The sequence below is a fragment of the Crinia signifera genome, chromosome 2, assembly GCF_055691185.1.
Source record: "Crinia signifera chromosome 2, ASM5569118v1, whole genome shotgun sequence".
In the NCBI taxonomy this organism is placed as follows: Eukaryota; Metazoa; Chordata; class Amphibia; order Anura; family Myobatrachidae; genus Crinia; species Crinia signifera.
Genome location: NC_139218.1, coordinates 215,875,670 through 215,897,254, shown reverse-complemented (window position 1 = coordinate 215,897,254; position 21,585 = coordinate 215,875,670). Strand labels below are relative to the sequence as shown.

General features: G+C 44.7%; 1 long non-coding RNA gene across 2 annotated transcripts in view; it reads right to left on the bottom strand.

The window, feature by feature from the left end:
• Positions 1 to 21,585, bottom strand: part of LOC146058974 (uncharacterized) — a 33,428-nt gene that overhangs the window by 8,480 nt on the left and 3,363 nt on the right. Inside the window, exon 3 of one of the 2 annotated variants that reach the window (XR_014470076.1) lies at positions 19,656 to 19,766. The exons of the other annotated variant lie outside the window; for it this stretch is intronic. This is a non-coding gene — a long non-coding RNA (uncharacterized LOC146058974). Of the gene's footprint in view, positions 1 to 19,655; positions 19,767 to 21,585 lie in introns of those variants that run through there. 2 annotated transcript variants of the gene reach the window in all.

Sequence of the window (21,585 nt, the reverse complement as noted above, 5' to 3'; positions counted from 1 at the left end):
AAAAGTCACTGGACCCTCTTAAGAAATGTTCCTTTCAGCTGATTTAACATTGTTATAAAGGAGTAAAAAAGTAGCAACCACCAAGTACATAAGTACTTGTACTTGATGTCACAGCAGATAGGCATTCATCACCCAGTTATGATGTAATTAATATTACCAGTACTTGTGTAGTTTCACGGCGCCAGCATGGCGCCGTGCGTCTGAGTCTCCTTGCGGGTCTCGCTTCGCTCGCCCACGCTGCGGGCTCGGTGGCTATCAAAAATCAACTGGCGCCGTGAAACTACACAAGTACCATATTACCTTTCATGTACTGTATGTTTTACTTACCGGCAGATATAAATAAAATGTTTATTTACCAATTCTTGACAATTTGCCATCCATTCATTAACATCTCATTTTTATTATTCAATTCTGTTCCTTTCCCCACACTCTGCAATAGGGATAAGCAACCTTTGGCCCTCCAGCCATTGTCCAACTACACATCCCTAATAGCTACTAGGGTAGAAAACAAGCAGAAAAGACTGAAACTATAAAAAACCACAATCAAAATAAAATTACTGTTTTAGAATGTTTATAATTTAAAAATTGACATTAATGGCCAAGACTTGTTATTGCTACATCTCTATGAGGTACAACTGAACACAAGCAAGGTTTCCTCACCAGGCATCCAGTACTACATCGATCAGTGAGAAAGGTACTGATAATTACAAATGAGCGGGTTTGGTTTTCTTAAGCCCACTAAAACCTCTGGGATCTGAGCGAGACTGACCACTGTCTCAGTTTTTCCTAAGACATTATCTTCCTGGCGTCAGAACTCAATAGTTTTGCACACATGGGTATAGAAAGAGGTGAACATGGGTAAGGGCAGAGGTGCACAAGGGTAAGGGCAGGGCTGCCATCAGAAATTGTAGGGCCTGGGACTGACATAATAAGCAGTCCCCCTGGGAGGTTGGAGCTGTGAATACTGTGGGTGGAGCTACAGCAGGGACAGGGCATGAATGAGTGTGTAAAATTAAAAATCGGTGTTAAAATTGTGTTTTATTAATTACTAAATGTCAATTTAATTTATATAAAATTTCGGACATCCTTGCCTCTGTCACTTCAGTACACAGATGCAGCAGCCGCCGTGCGATGCATATGCATGGGCATAATAATCGTGGCAATGATTAATTGTGCTCAGCAGCAACTAGTCACACCTGCAAATGCACCATCGAAAGTATATGCGCCGCAGGTGCAAATACACACACACACACGTGCATGTCTACATGCACATGCCCCACAGCAAACAGCCCCACAGCAAGCAGATTGCAGATTAGTTGTAGTCTACTACATGTACACATAAATCTCTCAGGGCAGCTCCACCCACCTCACCAAGCCCTGCCCCAGCTACTGTACCTCAATCCCCACATATACCCCAGTCACCTACCTCTCATGCATATATACCCACCTCTCCCCTGCGCCACAGCCCTTCTCAGGAAAACTGCTCCAAAAACCCTTTAATGCATTTAGTTGATACTAAAATAATGTGAAAAGGGCTTGAAAACAGCCATTTTCACATTATTTTAGCAAAAATAATGTTAATAAATAAGCCCATACTGTATATTTGAAAAAAAAAAAAAGATTTATTTTTAGCTATTGTACACCATCAACTACAGTAAAAAGGGTTCCTTTAGCAGGCTGAGAAATTATTTTACATTATGTGACAGATTATATTTTACATGTTATACAGACCTGCTATCATTCATTTATAAAATATACACATTGATTTCAAATAGATAAGAAACTGTTGCAGCTCTAGAATGCTTTTATAATTATGTGTATTTATTAAGGATGAGTTTAGATCAACCTGTCTGACAGTAAACATAATTACAGTAAGTAAAAATAATAAATGGATTACTTACGATCACTGTAACTTGTAATGTCAAGGAATATGTTACTAAGGGTTCAAACAAAGGTTAGCAGTACCTTACGGCATTGGTTCCTAAACTGGCTGGGTGCCACAGGCTGGTGGTCCAGGATCACGTCAAATAATTTATTGGTAAAGTTACAGGAAAAAACAGTGTGCTGGCTGCCATTCATAATATATGTGGACAAATCCTGTCTGCCACCACATAATTGTCCCTAAGGATGACACATAATCACAATATTACTTCATTCAATAATGCTCTCAGTGCCATGAAAAAAAATGCTGATACTCTAGAGCAGGGGTGGCCAACCGGTCAGAGGTAAATAGCCGAAAAATATCGGTAGTCAAGCTAAAGAGCCGACATCATGCGCGCGCCGAAGGCGCATGTGCCAAGAAAAGGGGCGTACTCTATTTTGATCCCTTGGGTGGGTGTGATACAATTATGCCCCCAATAGTGCAGTGCCATATATAAATATGCCCCCAATAGTGCCAGATATACATATGCCCCCCACGGTGCCAGGTATGCACCACACGGTGCCGGGTATGCCCCTACGGTGCCATAAAGCTGGGATGCCCCCACAGTGCCAAAAAGCTGGGATGCCCCCACAGTGCCACAAACTGCTATGCCCCCACAGTGCCACAAACTGCTATGCCCCACAGTGCCACAAACTGCTATGCCCCACAGTGCAAATTTCCCAGCAGCAGCACTCACCATTGTTGCTGCTGCTGCCAGGCGGGGAGAGGACAGTCTGCTGTCCCCCTGCAGTCCTCCTGTCATGTCACCGATGGGAGGAGAGCACAGCACAGCACACCGCGCGTCTCCTCCCCTTCACTTCCCTGTGACTGGGCCGTCCACCAATCAAAGCTCGCTGGCCGGCTCCTGATTGGCTGCTGGCCTGCGAGCTCTGATTGGCGGATGACCCAGTCACAAGGATGCACAGTAATGGATAGGAGAGATGCGCGATGTGCGCTGTCCTCCCCTCAGAAGGAGAAGGGATTCAGGGAACCGGCAGCAGGGGGGACTGGGACAGACGGTGGGTGGCAGGCAGCAGGAGCCGCACTTTACAAGGGGGAGAGCCTCATGAGGCTCAAGAGCCACAGGTTGGCCACCACTGCTCTAGAGCAACGGTTCCCAACCTTTTTTCTCTCCCTCATTTGTGAGAACCACGCCTGTCAATTTGAAATATCCACAGTACATACTTCCAAGTTAAGTGGAAGTGTGTGATATGCGGTGTGGTCCCTCTGTGTGGTCTCTGGCTTAGCACTGTCTCCGGGGCTCCCGTTAATGCCGCTAAGTTTAATACCGCTACTTCCTCCACCCGAGGTAGATAATTGTTGATGTCTGAGGGCAGCGCAAAAAACTCCCAGTGGATTGCTGGTCAGGCAAGAACCATGAAGAGACGCTGATGATGCTGCAGGCAGAACCAGGAGTCATGTGACGTGGTTTGTCTCCACGGCAATGGGAGACTTCTTCCGCCATTGGGAGACTTCTTCTTCTGCCATTATAATAAAATGTTCAAGTTCCCCTAAATCAGGGGTGGGGAACCTCAGGCCCTGGGGCCATATGCGGCCCCCGTAGCTGGTCTGAGTGGCCCGCCAACCCGCCTGGTGGCTTTGCCGGGAGTCAAGTACAGGGAGATTCTCGTAAGAGGTCGGTAGTTTTTGCGAGATTTCTCTTAATCTACAGCAGCCGGAGACTGTCAGTCCTATTCAGCGGCAGCCGCTGGAGCGTGGGACGGCTGCAGCAGGACAATTTGTACAAGAAATTTTTACATATGGCCCCCAAAGGATTTTTCCCCATACAAACGGCCCTCGGCACAAAAAAGGTTCCCCACCCCTGCCCCAAATGGTCTATCGTCTGCAGTGTACCCCCAGGGGTATGAGAACCCCAGGTTGGGAACTGCTGATTTAGGGTGCTGTAATTCAAGAATATTTGGGAACCACAGACTTATGGGAGAGGTAGATGTAGAAATATTGCTATCCATATTCTTTGCACTTTATGAAAATTGCAGTGTGTAAAAAAGTAAATGAGAAAAGTAATCGAGAAAAAAAAATGCTGCAATGATACAGTCAGAAATAGGCTGCCTAATGCAGGCCTGGAAACTCCCATTACTGGCAGGTGGATAGTTTGACTGGGGTGGAACATGTCTATTCTTTATGCAGGTGTCTAAAGGCCCGCATACACTAGGACGACCCACATTCGATTTAGTCTAATTTTATTTGGGCTATCGCAATCTATCGCATGAAAATTGTCCAAATCGCATGTGATTGACAGCAGGGCCCATACGATGTGCAGTCCCATGCACATTGCACCGGAGCCTACAAGTCGCACCGACTGTGGAAGAGATCTGTTGGATCGCATCCAAGCCTAGTAAGTCTTGGCTGGGTTCGCATGCCATATATGGTTTGCGAAAAGGCCGCCAGCAACTTCTCCACTCTGAGAAGTCACTCTAGTATATGGGGGCCTTAAGGTGAGCTAAGGGAGGACAGAAACCTCCCATGAAGCAGAAGGGGAGGCTGTCAGAGCATGGCGGTCCTTGTAGTTTGCCAACACATGGAGAGCCACAGATTGTCCCAAACTGGCCAAAAGTATTATTTATATTCATAATGAGAATTACAACCTCTATTACCAGAAATATTGTCCCCATAACACATTAAGCATCCAATGACATTACCATCCTTTTCATTTTATTTATTCATTTATTTTTCCTGAAGCAGAATGTTAAAATTGTTCAGGACTTTGGTTACTAAGTTACTAATGAATATGTGGCAATTCTGTTCATACAGGCCTGTCAAACTAAAGAAAGAAATCATAACAATTCAAAGAACATTTATTGGTGGGAAACACCTATGTTTTACTTTTTTTTTTCTTTTTCATAAATCAACCTTTCGGACCCCTCCTTTAATAAGAATGCATTTGCATCTGAAGAATTATTATTCTAGCTGCCCTTTTTGAGCACTATAGGTTTGAACTGCAGGGGGTCTAGAGTTAGACCTGAGCGCGCGGCTGCACATTCACACGCTGGGTGATAATGGAGCGATTGTGCATGCAATCGGCTCATAGTACACATGCGCAAGGCAAACCTGTGATAAATTCCTGCTACTTATTTTTATCCCCGGCCAAACGCACGCTGATTGACAGGAAGTCGGCATTTGTGGCTGGTAACCAGCTGTTTTCTGGTAGTGAAGGGGAAACGCAGGTGTGCCCAAACAGCCTGTTTCCATCACAGCTGCTGAGTAAGTCCTGGGCTATGCACAGACTGCACACACTGGAAGAATCATTTGATGGTGAGCGGCCTGCGTATGGATTTGCTGCTAATAATTTTCACAAGCCATGAACATCATTTTGCACAGGACGGGATTTCACTCTGGCTGAGTGGCGATTATCGCAGGTTTCTACAAATTAGTAGAGAACAGAGCAATCCCACTTCGCCGCAGATGTCAGCTACCACATCGATAATAAATGCATATGCACTAAGATATGAGATTATTATCACAAAGGACAGCTCTTGTACAGCTGCCGCCGATGTGTCAGTAGGTCCCTGGCGGCTCTCACCCTCCTCCTGTTCCCGGCAGCTGGCAGGGACTCTACTGCAGCACAGCAGGAGGCTGACTTCAGGTGAGGGGGAGCGGCATGGGCAGTGTGGGTCAGTGCGGGGTGGCAGGGGTCGCGAAAAGAAGCCCATATGCTTCTATGGGGTATAACCAGCTTTTGTTGGTGATACCCTCCCCTGCAGTGGTAACCCCGTGTGCGGGATTTAGTGCATACAAAAAATGCTGTAAAATGCCTGATATTCTCGTTTTTACTGCATTTTCTTTTCTAGAACATCTCACCCCAGGTCTCAAAAAAACCCTATATACTAATACCCCATACACATGGGATGGCTGTGCCTCTGTGTTGAGTGATCTAGTTAAGCACAGATCACTCAGCATAAATAGCTCAGCACACAGCACTGCACCAGCGATGTGTGCTGAGCGAGCTGTCACAAACTGTGTTCTCTAGTGAGAAAACACTGGTGATGACTATACTGCAGGCTTATATGATCTTCGACCCTTAGCCAACCCTGAAGAAGTGAATGGAGATAAACTACAAGCCAATCCTCTGCTAGCTGCCATGTTACAGGCTGCGTTTGAAAAATGACAGGAGCTAATAGGTTGTTCTTAAATTGAGCTACTGTAGTAAGGAAGTTGACTTTGCATGCGGTCCGTAGCCCCTGCCCTGCTGTAGTGACGCCACTGCATAAAAATAAGTTATTTTTGCCATTGCGTTAATGTAATTATTACAAGCAGCAGTAAATACATTAAGAGATCATTTTAATGCTCCACTTTTTAATAAAACTATTCATATTTCTGTGTGATCTACTGAGTTAGCACTTAGCAAGTTGATTATGTTTGTCCATGGTACAAGGACTTGTTACCAAGAGTCTGGTAAGAGAGTTGGGGAATGGCTAAAAACCAGAATGGTCTGGAACCCAGATCTCCGAAACAGCTCCATGCTACACCCTTAGCTACTCTGGGTGTATCCTGCTTGCGGGTGTGTCTGTGACAGCTGTCACCAGGAAGACAGCCTCAATAATATATAGAGGCCATAAAATGAAAACACTTTAAAACCCCTTGTTTGCTACAGTATAGTTTATGCGTACAGTAAATCAAAAGGAAATATTGTTTCTGAAATACAGCAGTCCAAAGGGAAATCAAATTAAAAAAGTAAGACAAACACAACTTAATACTGGGGAAGCTGCTGTGAGAATGATGCTGGAGACAGCTGGGGGCACTAATGACAAACACAGAAAATGTTCTTGTTTTGTGCCATTCTCTGTGTATAACCAAATGCACTGATTGATATTACAGTACATATTTTATAAGTATACTGTTTATCATTAATACTGTAGCTCTAATGATAAGTTCAGAAACAAACGCACCATCAGTGTTTAGTAACATAGGCATGTTTTTACAAATGTACAAAGTTACAAATTTATAGTGTCGTATGAATTTGAGTGTTTTAGTATTTCTGTTACCGTACTTATTTAAGTCTATTTTACCTGTGTTTTGTTCCTATTTTTATGTATATGTATTTCCAATTAACATACATACTATATATACTCGAGTATAAGCCTACTTTTTCAGAACATTTTTTATGCTGAAAAAGCCCCCTCGGCTTATACTCGAGTGAGGGTCTCGCTTGAGTCAATACGTTTTCCCAGTTTTTTTGTTGTAAAATTAGGTGCCTCGGCTTATATATCGGTCGACTTATACTCGAGTATATACGGTACGTATTTTTCTTCAAATCAAAACCCACTAAGGACAGATTTATAATGCTTTAAAAAGTGATAAAATGGAGAGTGATAAACAACCAACCAATCAGCTCCCATCTGTCATTTTTCAAACCCATTATTTATGAGGGGAAAGGGGAGATGGGAGATGGATCAGTGCACAGGTAGACAGAGGTCAATATAAATGGTATAAATGGTATAGGTTGATTCAGATAATCCACAATTCGAAAATGGTCTGGGAGGCCTGTTAACCAGGATCTCACAAGGTAGGTAGTGTGGAGGTGCACCCTAGAGAGTAAATGTATATGGAAACGCAAGAAGGAAAAGACTCTCTCTTTTTTGGGGCACTCTTTTAGATTGTGGTTACAAGCTGTAATCTGTTAAGACATCGATAGGAATGTATATTTGGATTCAGTATTGAATCCCGGCGGTCGGGATCCCAGCGTTCAGAATCCCGACGCCGGAATCCCGACAGCCGAAATGCCGACAAGGGGGGGACGTGGATCGCCCCCCCTTGCGGGCTCACTGCGCTCGCCACGCAGCGGGCCCGGTGCCTCGCTACGCTCGGCACACTAATTTATTCTCCCTCCAGGGGTGTCGTGGACACCCACGGAGGGAGAAAGTGTCGGCATTTCTTACTAAAATAAACACTAGGCAAAAACGTTTTTAAAACGTTCACACACAAACATGTAACATATGAAGGATCACGCTGATTTTTCAGTGCCCCGTGGGCATGCGATCCCCTCGTTCAGCAGCGCAAACTGTCTGCCCACAAGCAGTGGGTATATGTTCCTGATAAACAAGTGTGGTTCAAAAGCAGCTCTCAGATTGTATCAAAATCTAGAGCCTGCTGAAACAAATAGTTATCTAATTTACAGTTTTAGCCAGACAATGTATCCAGAAAGTAGCTATTCCCTTGCAGAATTTTTCTGCCTGTGGGTGTTACTTTTGTACGTTCTGAACAGGAGGAAATGTAGGCTTGAAAATAGCCTTACTATTATGTTGCCAAAGAGGATGATATATGTTAAATAGATTCCAAAATTCTGATATTTTACTTATTCAAAATACTTTCAACAGTGTACCTGTCGTCAAGTCAAAATAGCCAAATGGACAATTTCAGTAAGAGTTAGTGCTATTATTGCTAGCAGCTACAGTATAATCCTATACTTCAGCACTATTGGTATGATAGAGTTATGTACAGTTTAATAGTACTGTTTTAGCTAGCAGCTACAATATGAACATAAACATCTGCAGTTTTGACATGATTAAATTCTGTACACGTTTAGCAGTGGTGTATTGGCCGTAGAGCCGACAGCCTTTACTTGTGGATATATATGTGAGGTAAGTACCACTTACTCACGTAAGCCCAGTCAACAGCCAAAATGAGTAAATACAGTAAGAGTAAGTGCTGTTTTTACTGGCAGCTACAGTGTCAACATATACATCTGTCCTTTTGACATACGTGGATTTTGTACAGGTTGATAGTAGGTTGATAGTAGTGTATTGGCCGTAGGGCCAACAGCCTTCACTGCTGTTACTATAACAGAATTGCTACTGGTGTGCATACATATTTTGTTTTATTTTGCAGGTAAGTAAAATTTCGTGAAAAAATGCTCCCGCGGTATGGTTGGATAGGGAGTGGGGAGAGGGGGATGAAGGGGTGGGGGTTTTTGGGGAAAGAAGGGAGGGAAGGGGGAGAGAGGAGAAAACAAAGGGAGATTAGAGATCTGACTGTGCCCACTGGGCATGGGTAGTCCCACCGACTTTATATACCCGTGACAATGGCGGGATTGTCTGGTTCGAGGCTGAAAAGTCCCCTTTCCCCTCTGGCAGGCTGCCCTTTTCCAATTGTCGGCTGCCCTCCACCACTGTATAAATGCATACACGTGGAGGACAGCAGCACACCTGAAACGGCACTAAAACCCTCTCACGCTATCTGGTTTCTCTGGGATCACTCATCAGGTTTCTAAAACCATTAACCCACCCTGCGCTGGACTTTGTCTATTCAGGGGGAATCTGGCATATAAAACCTGACAGCAGTATCCCACTAATTGATCTGTGCAGTAAATCCCTCCCAGTGTCTAATAAAGCCCGCTCACCCGCCATACCTATAAAGTCCACCAACTAAAGTGATGGCAACTAGCTTGGGGCGTCAGAAGGTACTATAGGAGACGGGTGACCTCTCCTAATCTGATACAATATTCCACCCCGAGCGACAGGTATATAAAGCAGGGCAGCAGCCGCTTTTTCACTCAAGGGTAACACAGACCTTTTCCTCTTTCACTGACCCCAATCAGGCCAGGTACCTCCCCCACAATACCCATAAAAGCCCACCATTACCCGGTGGCAGCCGACAATTGGAAAAGGGCAGCCTGACAGAGGGGAAAGGGGACTTTTCAGCCTCGAACCAGACAATCCCGCCATTGTCACGGGTATATAAAGTCGGTGGGACTACCCATGCCCAGTGGGCACAGTCAGATCTCTAATCTCCCTTTGTTTTCTCCTCTCTCCCTCTCTCTACCCCTTCCCTCCCTTCTTTCCCCAAAAACCCCCACCCCTTCATCCCTCTCTCCCCACTCCCTATCCAACCATACCGCGGGAGCATTTTTTCATGAAATTTTACTTACCTGCAAAATGAAACAAAATATGTATGCACACCAGTAGCAATTCTGTTATAGTAACAGCAGTGAAGGCTGTTGGCCCTACGGCCAATACACTACTATCAACCTGTACAAAATCCACGTATGTCAAAAGGACAGATGTATATGTTGACACTGTAGCTGCCAGTAAAAACAGCACTTACTCTTACTGTATTTACTCATTTTGGCTGTTGACTGGGCTTACGTGAGTAAGTGGTACTTACCTCACACATATATCCACAAGTAAAGGCTGTCGGCTCTACGGCCAATACACCACTGCTAAACGTGTACAGAATTTAATCATGTCAAAACTGCAGATGTTTATGTTCATATTGTAGCTGCTAGCTAAAACAGTACTATTAAACTGTACATAACTCTATCACACCAATAGTGCTGAAGTATAGGATTATACTGTAGCTGCTAGCAATAATAGCACTAACTCTTACTGAAATTGTCCATTTGGCTATTTTGACTTGACGACAGGTACACTGTTGAAAGTATTTTGAATAAGTAAAATATCAGAATTTTGGAATCTATTTAATATATATCATCCTCTTTGGCAACATAATAGTAAGGCTATTTTCAAGCCTACATTTCCTCCTGTTCAGAACGTACAAAAGTAACACCCACAGGCAGAAAAATTCTGCAAGGGAATAGCTACTTTCTGGATACATTGTCTGGCTAAAACTGTAAATTATATAACTATTTGTTTCAGCAGGCTCTAGATTTTGATACAATCTGAGAGCTGCTTTTGAACCACACTTGTTTATCAGGAACATATACCCACTGCTTGTGGGCAGACAGTTTGCGCTGCTGAACGAGGGGATCGCATGCCCACAGGGCACTGAAAAATCAGCGTGATCCTTTATATGTTACATGTTTGTGTGTGAACGTTTTAAAAACGTTTTTGTCTAGTGTTTATTTTAGTAAGAATCAATAAAAGCTAATTTTTAAATACAACCACACTCTGGGATGGTATAATCCACCCCACTCTCCCATGTTTTACTAGCACCCACACCAACCAACCCCATCTAACTGACACTGCCCCCACCTCGGAGTTTTTCTCTGAAGAGTGGTGCAACTATTCATACCATTCTCAAGCTTGTGTCATAACTTCTAATATACAACTTATTATTGATACTCAAATATACATTCCTATCGATGTCTTAACAGATTACAGCTTGTAATCACAATCTAAAAGAGTGCCCCAAAAAAAGAGAGAGTCTTTTCCTTCTTGCGTTTCCATTTTTCAAACCCAGCCTGTAACACAGCTGTTAGGAGCTGATTGGCTACTCTCCATTTTATTACTTTTTGAAGCTTGATAAATCTGGCCCTTAGTGATTGGCTGCAAGTTATAAACTTGAGAGTGTTCTCCCAGCCATATATAAGCCCCCTACACGCCCAAGCTCCTTGTGGGAGAGGAGAGAGTGGTGAGCAGGTGGAGTTTGTTTGGAGTTTTGCTGGTTGTAGTTAATATTTTCTGAGTGGATTTTTGTTGTGCTAGTTGTCCTGTAAATCTTGCTTGTACATAAAACTGTATCTTATTTTGAGTTTTTGTCATTTTTATTTGCAGTCTTCAGTCATTGTATGTGCGTGCATGCGTGTGTGTGTGTGATAGCCTTTTATAAGGCACACAGTTGTGCTTGTGAGTAGTTGAGGTCTAATATGTGAATACTTTCAAATTTGAGGAGTATTTTTTTGTTGTATTTGTTATGATTTGTATTTGTTTACGCATTGTATATGCATGTATTTCCCAATACGAATTATTAGTAAATTTCAAAATAAGATTGGACTAATGTAAAATACAAGGCATATTCTTTAGATTGCATATTTATGCATATACCAACAGGAATATGACAGGCAAAGGCAAAATATTAACGTATATTTGGGTGGGGTTTTGCTTCAAAGTGAGATCTATATTGCAGTGTAAAAATAAAGCAGTCAGTATTTTCCCTGCACAGAAACAAAATAACTCACCCAAATCTAATTCTCTCTACACATGTTACATCTGCCCCACCTGCAGTGCACATGGAATTTGCCTCTGACAGTGAACCAGAATAAGGCCCTAAATTATCCGCTTCTGATGATTTGTTAATTTAGAATTACACATTGGCCCTGCATGTTGCTATCTCCCAGCATTTAATATCGAGCATGCTGGATATCATAGGCGCCGAAACCATGGGTGCTCCGGGGCCCGAGCACCCACAGAAAGTGAGGAGCACCCACGGCACGAGCCACAGCAGTGGGGTCCCAGCAGCGGATATACCGTCAGAAGCGGGGGTCCCTGCAGCGGATGGTAACTAGTAGCGGTATTAATACTGTTATAGACTGAGATGCTGGGTACACACTAGACTAACGACTTCCCTTGTAAGTTCTGGACAATATATGTATGGGGTTATTCAGAGCTGATCACTGCAAATCAATTATCCAATAACTGTGCATGCATACGGATCCCAGTACGCACGAACATCACCAAACAGCGACAAAAATGTACATGAACACATCCCCTCGCATGTGGCCTAAGGGAAGAGAAATTATTTGATGGTCGCAGATCTTCAACCGAAGAGGGGACAGATGCTGACGTCAAGTGAAGTCGGCCACTCACCCCGAGTAGGGAATGCCACGCCTGTGCTCCCTGGGGAACGTCCAGTGATTTTGTGGGGATGCCTATAGGGGGTTATTCTGGTTGATTCGCAAGGCTGGAAATTAGCTTCCTTGCAAATCCACCAAACCCCGCCCGGCAAATGAACGCCCCCCCCCCTCGCAGCGCGGGTTCGCCCGCACAGGCTGTGATACGATGTTTAGCATAAACATCCATTCGTATGCCTGCGGATAACCTCCCACATCTTTTGATGGTCAGCATCTTTGAAAGATGTGGAAGGTACACGCATATATAAGTGACTTTTAAGTCACTTACATATTAGTGCACGCTGGCACAGATATGGACAGTCAGTGTAACGTCCAGTGTTTTATGGGGGTTATTCAAGTTTGTTCGGTCCTGCGTGCATCCGCACGCAGGACCGATGTCGTGCGTCTGCACATGCGCAGGCGGGTTTCTGCGCATGTGCAGACGTATGGTGCGTGGACCCATGGCGAACTTTCGGTTTGCCGGGTGTAAGCACCCATGACGGCGAACAAACTTGAATAACCCCAATAAAACGCTGGACGTTTCACTGCAGCCGTCTCCTGCCTGCCCCCAGCCCTCCCCCGGCGAGGGGGAACAACGGTGGGGGAGGCGGCGGGGACCCGGGGGAAGCTCCGTTGCCACATCTCGTGCATCTGTACTAAGCCTTTTAAAGTGATAAAATGGAGAGTGATAAATCACCAACCTACCCAGCTTTAGAGAAGTAAATGGGAAGACTTTAAAACTTATTCTAGATGTGAAATAAACATTTCGTAGAGCGACTTTATGAGCGGATGTCACAAATTGTGATATCCCTGCAAAATGATGATATTTTTATTCTGTATGTAATAGCTTGGCACATTAACCCAGGTCAGCAGATGCTGGAGCAGAAAAACCAATGTATAGATATCTGCGTGAATCTTTTATTTAATATGAAAGACAAAATATCAGGTAAGGGGCCAGATGCACTAAGCTTCAAAAGTGATCAAATGGAGAATGATAAACAGCCAACCAATCAGCTCCTACTTGCCATGTCACAGACTTTGTTTGAAAAATGTAAACCAGGAGCTGATTGGCTGGCTGTTTATCACTCTCCATTTGAATACTTTTGAAGCTTAGTGCATCTGGCCCTAATTATTATTAGGTGCACAATGCGTGGGAAGGCCAGTCCTTAGCTGCAATTTCCACTTGATATACTAAACGTAGCTGTGAAGTCTGCTAATTGTTCTCCTGCCGTAGCACAGTGCAATCTAGTAGCCATTCACAGGAAATATCCAGCTTTCTGAAATGTCAGCCTTCTGCTGGGAAAACTTCTATTAACCACATACTGTAGCTCTTTATCCATACTGTAATTCCAAATCTGTTTTTGCTTGGGGCCAAATTTGTGAAAAGATACAATGCATAAGTGGCATTAATACATAACTAAGAAGTAGAAATAACATGAATTTGTTTATTATATATTCATATGTCAAAGCAAACATAACATGGGGGAATTCCATTGAATAGGTAATATAATGACATTCATCCAATGATGTCCTGGCGGAATACACACATACAGAGCTTAAACTGCTTACGTAAAGAAAAGCAGAATTAGTTTTTTATTTAGATATGGATTTCGATTCCAGTTCCCAGACTGAAGAGAGCAGGAAATATGCCCCCTTATTGCTGTCTTCTAAGTTAGTGAGCAGTATGGGGTGAGGGAAGGGCCGGATTAAAGGGGGGGGGGGGGGCAAAGGGGGTCAGTACCCCTGGGCCCCCCTCTTGCTAGGGGCCCCCTGTGGTTGGCATGTATTTTTTTTGGCTAAAGATTTTGTGCATGGGAGTGGGGTAGTGCTGCAGCTTCACCTATCTGCCAATGTGACAATGATTAATGGTGCTGAGCATGGTGTGCCAAGGCACACTGGCTGCACAAGTTCGTAGGGCATTACTGGGAGTTGACTAAGTCCCATGACACAAGAGGGCAGAGGCTGAGAGGTTTGTGCCGAGCTCTGATTGGTGGAGCTCATTACATGCTTCTCAGGCCCATGGAGGACAGCAGCAGCAGCCTAGTCATGGCAGGGTTTTTAATCAGAGGCAGCACTGAGCCTGTGAGGTCTCCTACAGTCAGTCCTACAAAGTAAGGTGCAGAGGGACAAACACAGGCTTTTAAAGTGGTATGCAAGTATGCATGTATATATATATATATATATATATATATATATATATATATATATATGGTACTTGTTTCCGAGCACGGCCACAAACTTCTTGGTCGTGTGCCTTAACTTTAAGGCACACGATGCCCACGATGGACCCGATTTTCTTATAAATCAGGTCCATTTTACCGGCAAATGGAAAATCGGGTCCATCGCGTCGGTCGTGTGCCTTTAATAAGGCACACGACGCGACCGACGCGATGGACCCGATTCTCCATAGGCTTCAATGTTAAAAATATTTTAACATTGAAGCCTATGGAGAAATCGCGTCCATCGGGTCCATCGCGTCGGTCGCGTCGTGTGCCTTAACATGGCACACGACGCGACCGACGCGATGGACCCGATTTCTCCATAGGCTTCAATGTTAAAATATTTTTAACCTTGAAATCGCGTCGGTCGTGTCGGTCTTGTGCCATTATAATGGCACAAGATAAGATGGACTTGATTAAGTCCATCTTCACATAGTAATCAATGGGAAAGGGGCCAATATGGGCCATTTCTCATTGTATATGGCCCCGTCATGCCCCCACATTTTAAACGCCACCCCACTATTGACGCCAACCCGAAGCGTGGCGAGCGCTGCGAGCCCGCGAGGGGCGGCGGTGCGCGTCCTCCGACCTTTTCATTCCCCTACTATCCACGTCGGTGTGGAGTTGAGAATAGAATAGCGTGGCGAGCGCAGCGAGCCACCGAGCCCGAAGCGTGGCGAGCGCAGCGAGCCCCGCGAGGGGACGCGTATAACTTCACAGGTATACGCGTCCCCTCGCGGGGCTCGCTGCGCTCGCCACGCTTCGGGCTCGGTGGCTCGCTGCGCTCGCCACACTTTTCTATTCTCAACTCCACGCCGACGTGGATAGTAGGGGAATGAAAAGGTCGGAGGACGCGCACCGCCGCCCCTCGTGGGCTCGCTGCGCTCGCCACGCTTCGGGTTGGCGTCTATCGTGGGGTGGGGTGTACGGCGTGACATTTGGGGGGGTTGGGAATATTTTACATTGAATCCAATGTAAAATCGGGTCCCAGGGACCCGATTTACATTTCATTAAAAAAAAAAAATCGGGTCCAAAATCGGTCGGTCGCGTCGATCGCATCGCATGCGACCAAATCGCATGCGATGCGATCGACCCTATTTTTCCGACACGACCACCCCGATGTAAATCGGTGTGGCCGTGCTAGGAAACAAGTACCATATATATATATATATATACATCCCCCCTGCAGTTACTCATTAACCAAGTTTATACTGCCTTCACTCTGTATTTTGACAGTGTAATATTCTCCCATGCAGTTTGTGGCCAGTAATGACAAGTGCAAAGGGGCCCCCTGTCTAAAGTGCCCCGGGCCCCCCGAAGGCTTAATCTGGCACTGGGTGAGGGTATTGTCTCCAAGAGGATGGCCCAGTTAGGGCACACACAGTGCTCTTTCCGGCCCTCTTTTCAAACAAACACTCATAGAGGTTGCATCCATGTGTACCTATTAGGCATGAAAACAGACTATTCTAGTGTGCGATTTCAGTCATCTGTGTACCAAAGATGGGCTAGTGCATAAGCAAATAATAAGCCTGATGACTGCTTGGGCAAACAGAAGGCTAATGAGGTATGACCAGGATCTGGTCAGCTTACCAGAATTCGGGATGTTGGTAGTTATAATGCCAACTCTGGAATCCTGACACTGCTGAGAAGGCTGGCACCAAAAATGCTGCCCGGAATTTGTTGGAAAGCATCCATATGACAAGTCCAGGCTTACGAACAGAGGAAAAATCATTTGATGGGGAGTAAACATCGAAAGAATTCTCCTCTGTGTGGACACATGCAAAAGGATGTGTAAGTGTACACATCTGCTCTCATGGTAGTGTGAGGATTCGGGCAGTAAGGGGCATGTGTTATGGCCGCCCTACGTTTACCTGCTCACTAGACAGTGAATATATGCAGGCTAGCGAGCGGTCCTGATTTACCCCCTACGTCTCTTTGCATAGTGTGCCTCAAAAACGTTCTGCTGGAGTCTATAATTTGTCATCTGTGTACATGTCAAAATAGTACACATATCACTGGTATATAATCAGATGTCTTATCTATCAAATGTACTTAATTATATGGGCTTTTATTTATGTCTGCTTACTCTGCAGGCCTGGTATATAATCGCATGGTTACTGCTGGCTAGTATATAATCATGTGGACAGGGACAGATTGATATGTCTGAACTACTTATTCATGCAAATAAGTGGAAATCGTTGAATCTTCCTTCTTACATTACAATTATTGGGGCTATGTATTTTAAATCACTTGTATTTAATGAGATAAATGCTCTGACCCATCACTTGACTCCCTAAAACTGCAAGTTACTTTTTGTCCTTTTCTAAATGCAAAACGATCTGCCTCCTAAAATTATCTTGATCATACAACACATCAACTTGCCAAACTGTGTTATTGCTTTGAATTGCATGTTGCTACAGTATGTACTTTATACTAGTTATGGGTATGAAGTTACAATTCAAATAAATATACCTCAGTATTTATGTCCACCTTGACAGCTCAGACTCTATACCAGAGCAAAGCAACAAGGGGGTACTCTAGTTGCTGTGGAACTACACATGCCAACATGCCCTGTGACAATTTTTCATGTCCTAGAAGCAAAATTGTGGCAGGGCATGCTGGGATGTATAGTTCTACACAGGGCCGGATTATAATGGGGGCACAAGGGGTCAGTACCCCTGGGCCCCCCTCTATCCCCTGTGGTCAGCATGTATTTTTTTTAGATAAAGATTTTGTGCATGGGAGTGGGGTAGTGCTGCAGCTTCACCTATCTGCCAATGTGACAATGGTTAATGGTGCTGAGCATCGGGAGCTAAGGCACACTGATTGCATAAGTGTGCAGTGCATTACTGGGAGTTGACTAAGTCCCATGACACTTTGCACCAGAGGGCAGAGGCTGAGAGGTTTGTGCTGAGCTCTGATCCCGCCCACTATCTATTATCCTCTAGATGGTGCTAAATAAATAAGAAGTAGATGTGATGTGAAATAAAACTCCCATCTGGGTAAATTGCCCCCTTAAACTGAATTTATTATGCCAACATTTTAATATGCATAAAGTGCTGTAACAAAAGAAATAATAATGATTTTAAAAAGAAATACTGGGGAAATGTATGATAATGATACTACTTCAGCCTCAGTGTGTTTGCTAATACATATAAATTATTATGATACAAATATCTAGTCACTATTATGAACAATGGGGTGTATGTACAGTATTAAGCCTTGGACGGAGATAAAGTTGGCAGAGAGTGAGGGGGGGGGGGGGGGTTTGGAAAGTCACCACAGAGGTTTGGCTAAATATTGAGTGCATCCTCTGGGTTCATTAGAAAATAGAGTGTATATAGTAAGTACCTCTAGTGCATGCAAGATAATATACCAGGTTAATAACAGTAATGCACTGTACAGAATAGACCACCTACCTGTGCAGTATAAGGTCACATATGGATAATGTGTGCACAGTGTGCCATCTAATCCAGTGGTGTAACAAAAAAAGGTCATCCCCCACCAACTGATAAAGGTTAAGCCCCCTAACCCCACCTCACCCCTCTGTGTGTGCCGCCAATGGGTCTGTAGTCAGGACCTCCAGATACTTGTCTGCGGTTCCAGCGGTCCTCCTTCACCAATGAAAAATGCCCCTCACAAAATGCTTGCACCCTTACAGCAGACAGTTATTAAGGATGCTAGAGGAGTCCGCTGCCTCCTCTAGCATCCTCAATAACTATCTGCTGTAAGGAGGCAGCCATTTTGTGGGTGGAATTTTTAATTGGCTGCAGGAGGAGCGCCTGGACTGCAGACAAGTAAATCTGCAGGTCCCAGCAGGGATGCAGCAATAGCCCTTTTGTGATGTCACTGATATAATCCCTAGAAGAGGAGGTGTACCCCAGGCAGAAGGGCCCACTAGCTGTTCCCCTGTACCCCTGCTGTGGGCTAGTCCAACCCTCTATGAGGCACTAGGGGTAAATTCACAAAGTGTTGACATTTGCAAGCCGGCGCTTGTCAGCAGACATATTGGCAATAATATTAAGTAACATGCTCTGCTTTGCGCTTAATATTATTAAGGCTTTGAATTTTTAGGTCAAACCTTCCAAAAGCAGCAATTTGCTAAAGTACACTATCTGTAAATCTAGCCCTACTGTAGATCTAAAATGTATAAACTCTCTGTATAATGTGTTTGGGTAGGCTTATGGACAGGGATTTAACCCCTAATGTACTTAGCCGCAGTGCCACATATGACTTTTACAGCAGTGTTCGTTTTTTTCAGCAGTTTTAACCTAGTAACACTATGAAATACTGTTCAGCTGTATTTGTGCGGTACTTTCTCCCACCGCTTATGCTACGGAACTTACGTAGCACTATTGTCTGCTCCCCACGCTTTGGGCTCGGTGGCTTGCTCCGCTCTGCTTTGCTTGCCCCAAATGTACTAAAGGTAATAGATGGTGGCATGGACACAGGAGGGTGGGGTACTTCCTTGCCGAAAATCCATACGTAACGGTTAAGTAGCAGCTAAAGTAACTGGCGTAGCGGTGGCCGCAAAGATGAGGAAGTACCATTTGGGTTTATCTTAACAGGGCCGTAACTAGGGGGGGGGCTGGGGGGTCACGCGCACCGGGCGCTGGAGGTGAGGGGCGCTGTGAGGTCCGGTGTATGTGGACGCTGTAGTGTAGCGGCGGGCATGTAACATGCCCGCCGCTACACTACAGCGTCCACATACACCGGTGGGGGGGCACCAAAAGTCTGCCTTGCCCCGGGCGCCGGAAAACCTAGTTTCGGCCCTGATCTTAATGTACATTCAGTTCTCTCCCATACTCTAGTCTTGATTAACTTCTGGGTAGCAAACATTCTGATCTTAACCCTCTGTGTGTATGGCATATCATCAAAATGATGTACAGTTGCTCCAGCTATATAATCCACCTTTAATTGGACCTGTAATACAGCCTGTATCCAATTACTTATTGCTAATTATAGGAGCACACTTACAAGCACGATAAGTCCCTTTTTCATAAGCGCTGATTAGCTCGATGAAAGGTGCAGGTCTGTGGTTAAGTGAGGGCCTGAACAGTGACAATTAGAACATAATACAGTACATGGAAATCAGGGGAATCTGTAGGTGATAAGAGGGGGAGGGAAAGACAGTCACTTGAAATGAGCAGGTGCTGCATAAAAGACAGAGTAAAAACATTATAAAGGCCCAATATTTATAATGACGTTTATTATTGGCCTTTTCATCTGTTGTTATTATAATGAGGTTTCTTTACATAATAGTGTGTAATGTTGTGTTTCTAACAGTGTACACTGTCATAATGTTCTTATTTAATCAGTTATGTATTCTGTAAATCTGCACCATAAAATCCGTAAATCTGCACCATATTGTAAAAAGTATAGACCAGTGGTTCTCAAACTCATTCCCCACACAGTTCACATTTTCCAGGTCACCCGACAGGTGCACTCATTACTGACTGACACATTTTAAAAGATCCACCTGTGGAACTAATTATTTCACTTGATTCTTTGAGGAGACCTGCAAAACATGCACTGTGTGGAGTCGTGAGGACCGAATTTGAGAACATGTGGAATAGACCAACAGTATAATCTACCTTCAACCCCAGGAAAGTACGCAGCCCATGTACTCAATAATAGGATTCTCTGGGGTTTATTTACTAAGGTGTGAGCTATATTGGAGATTGGATTTTGCCATGGGCAACCAACCAGAATGTATTATCTTCTGGAAGGTGCTAAATAAATAAGAAGTAGATTTTGATTGGCTGCACATAGCAACATCTCATATTGGGGCAGATGTATTATAGCAGCGCTTATCGCGCCGCTATAATACTTCCTGCTTCGCCTCATTAGCGAGGCGAAGCAGGAGGGGAGACCGACAAGATGTATTAACATCTTGTCTGCCGAAGCGGGGGAGCGCTAACTCCCCCCTCCGGCGATGTCCCCTCCTGGAGATAGCGCATCAGTTTACACTGATGCGCTGTCTCTTGTCCCCCGGCCGGCTGCACTGGGCATGCGCGGGATCTCGCTACTCACGCGAGATCCCCAGAGCAGCTGACAGCAGGGACAGCGCTGTCCCTGCTGTTTAGATAGGGCTTCGCCAGCCTGATGCTGACCGTTCATACATTCGGCCTGCTATCATTTAGATAGCAGCGCCGATATGGACAGGGGCGCATAGCGCCTCTGTCCTGTACCACACGCTGGCTGCTTCATACATGGGGGAGAAGCGGTATCAGTGCACATAACTTGCGCTGATACCCCTTCTTCCCCATAACGACCCTTCATACATCTGCCTCATTGAATAGAACTTCCATCTTAGTAAATAAACCCCTCTATGGGCCAGATGTATCAAGCTTCACAAAGTGATAAAATAGAGAGTGATAAACAAGCAACCAATCAGCTACTACCTGTCACTTTTCAAACCTGGCCTGTAACATGGCAAGTAGGACCTGATTGGCTGGCTGTTTATCACTCTCCATTTTATCACTTTTTGAAGATGTATACATCTGGTCCTACAGTATGTCTCAAATCATACAACCACATGCAGAGAGCACTTCCTTTCACCTTGACTTCCACCCCTGTCATCTCTGGGCTGGACCTGTTAAATAATTGGCAAGCAATTGGCCACACCAAGGTCTTTTCAGACTATAATTAGATTACATGCACACACTATATGCATATCCAGGGCAGCCATCAGGGAGGGGGACATCAACGACTGTGGGTACTTCAGTCCCAGGCCCAGACAGAAAGGGGGCCCAGAAATGAAATTCATAGAGTAGAATTTGTCATAAACAAAGTTCACATTGCCGCTGAAGCAATGTAAGAGGTGGGTAGTGTGGCCAGTGCTGCAAACAAGGGTCTCCCCTGCCCTGCAACACACAATTACCACAATTTCTGATGGCAACCCTGTATGCAACATGACT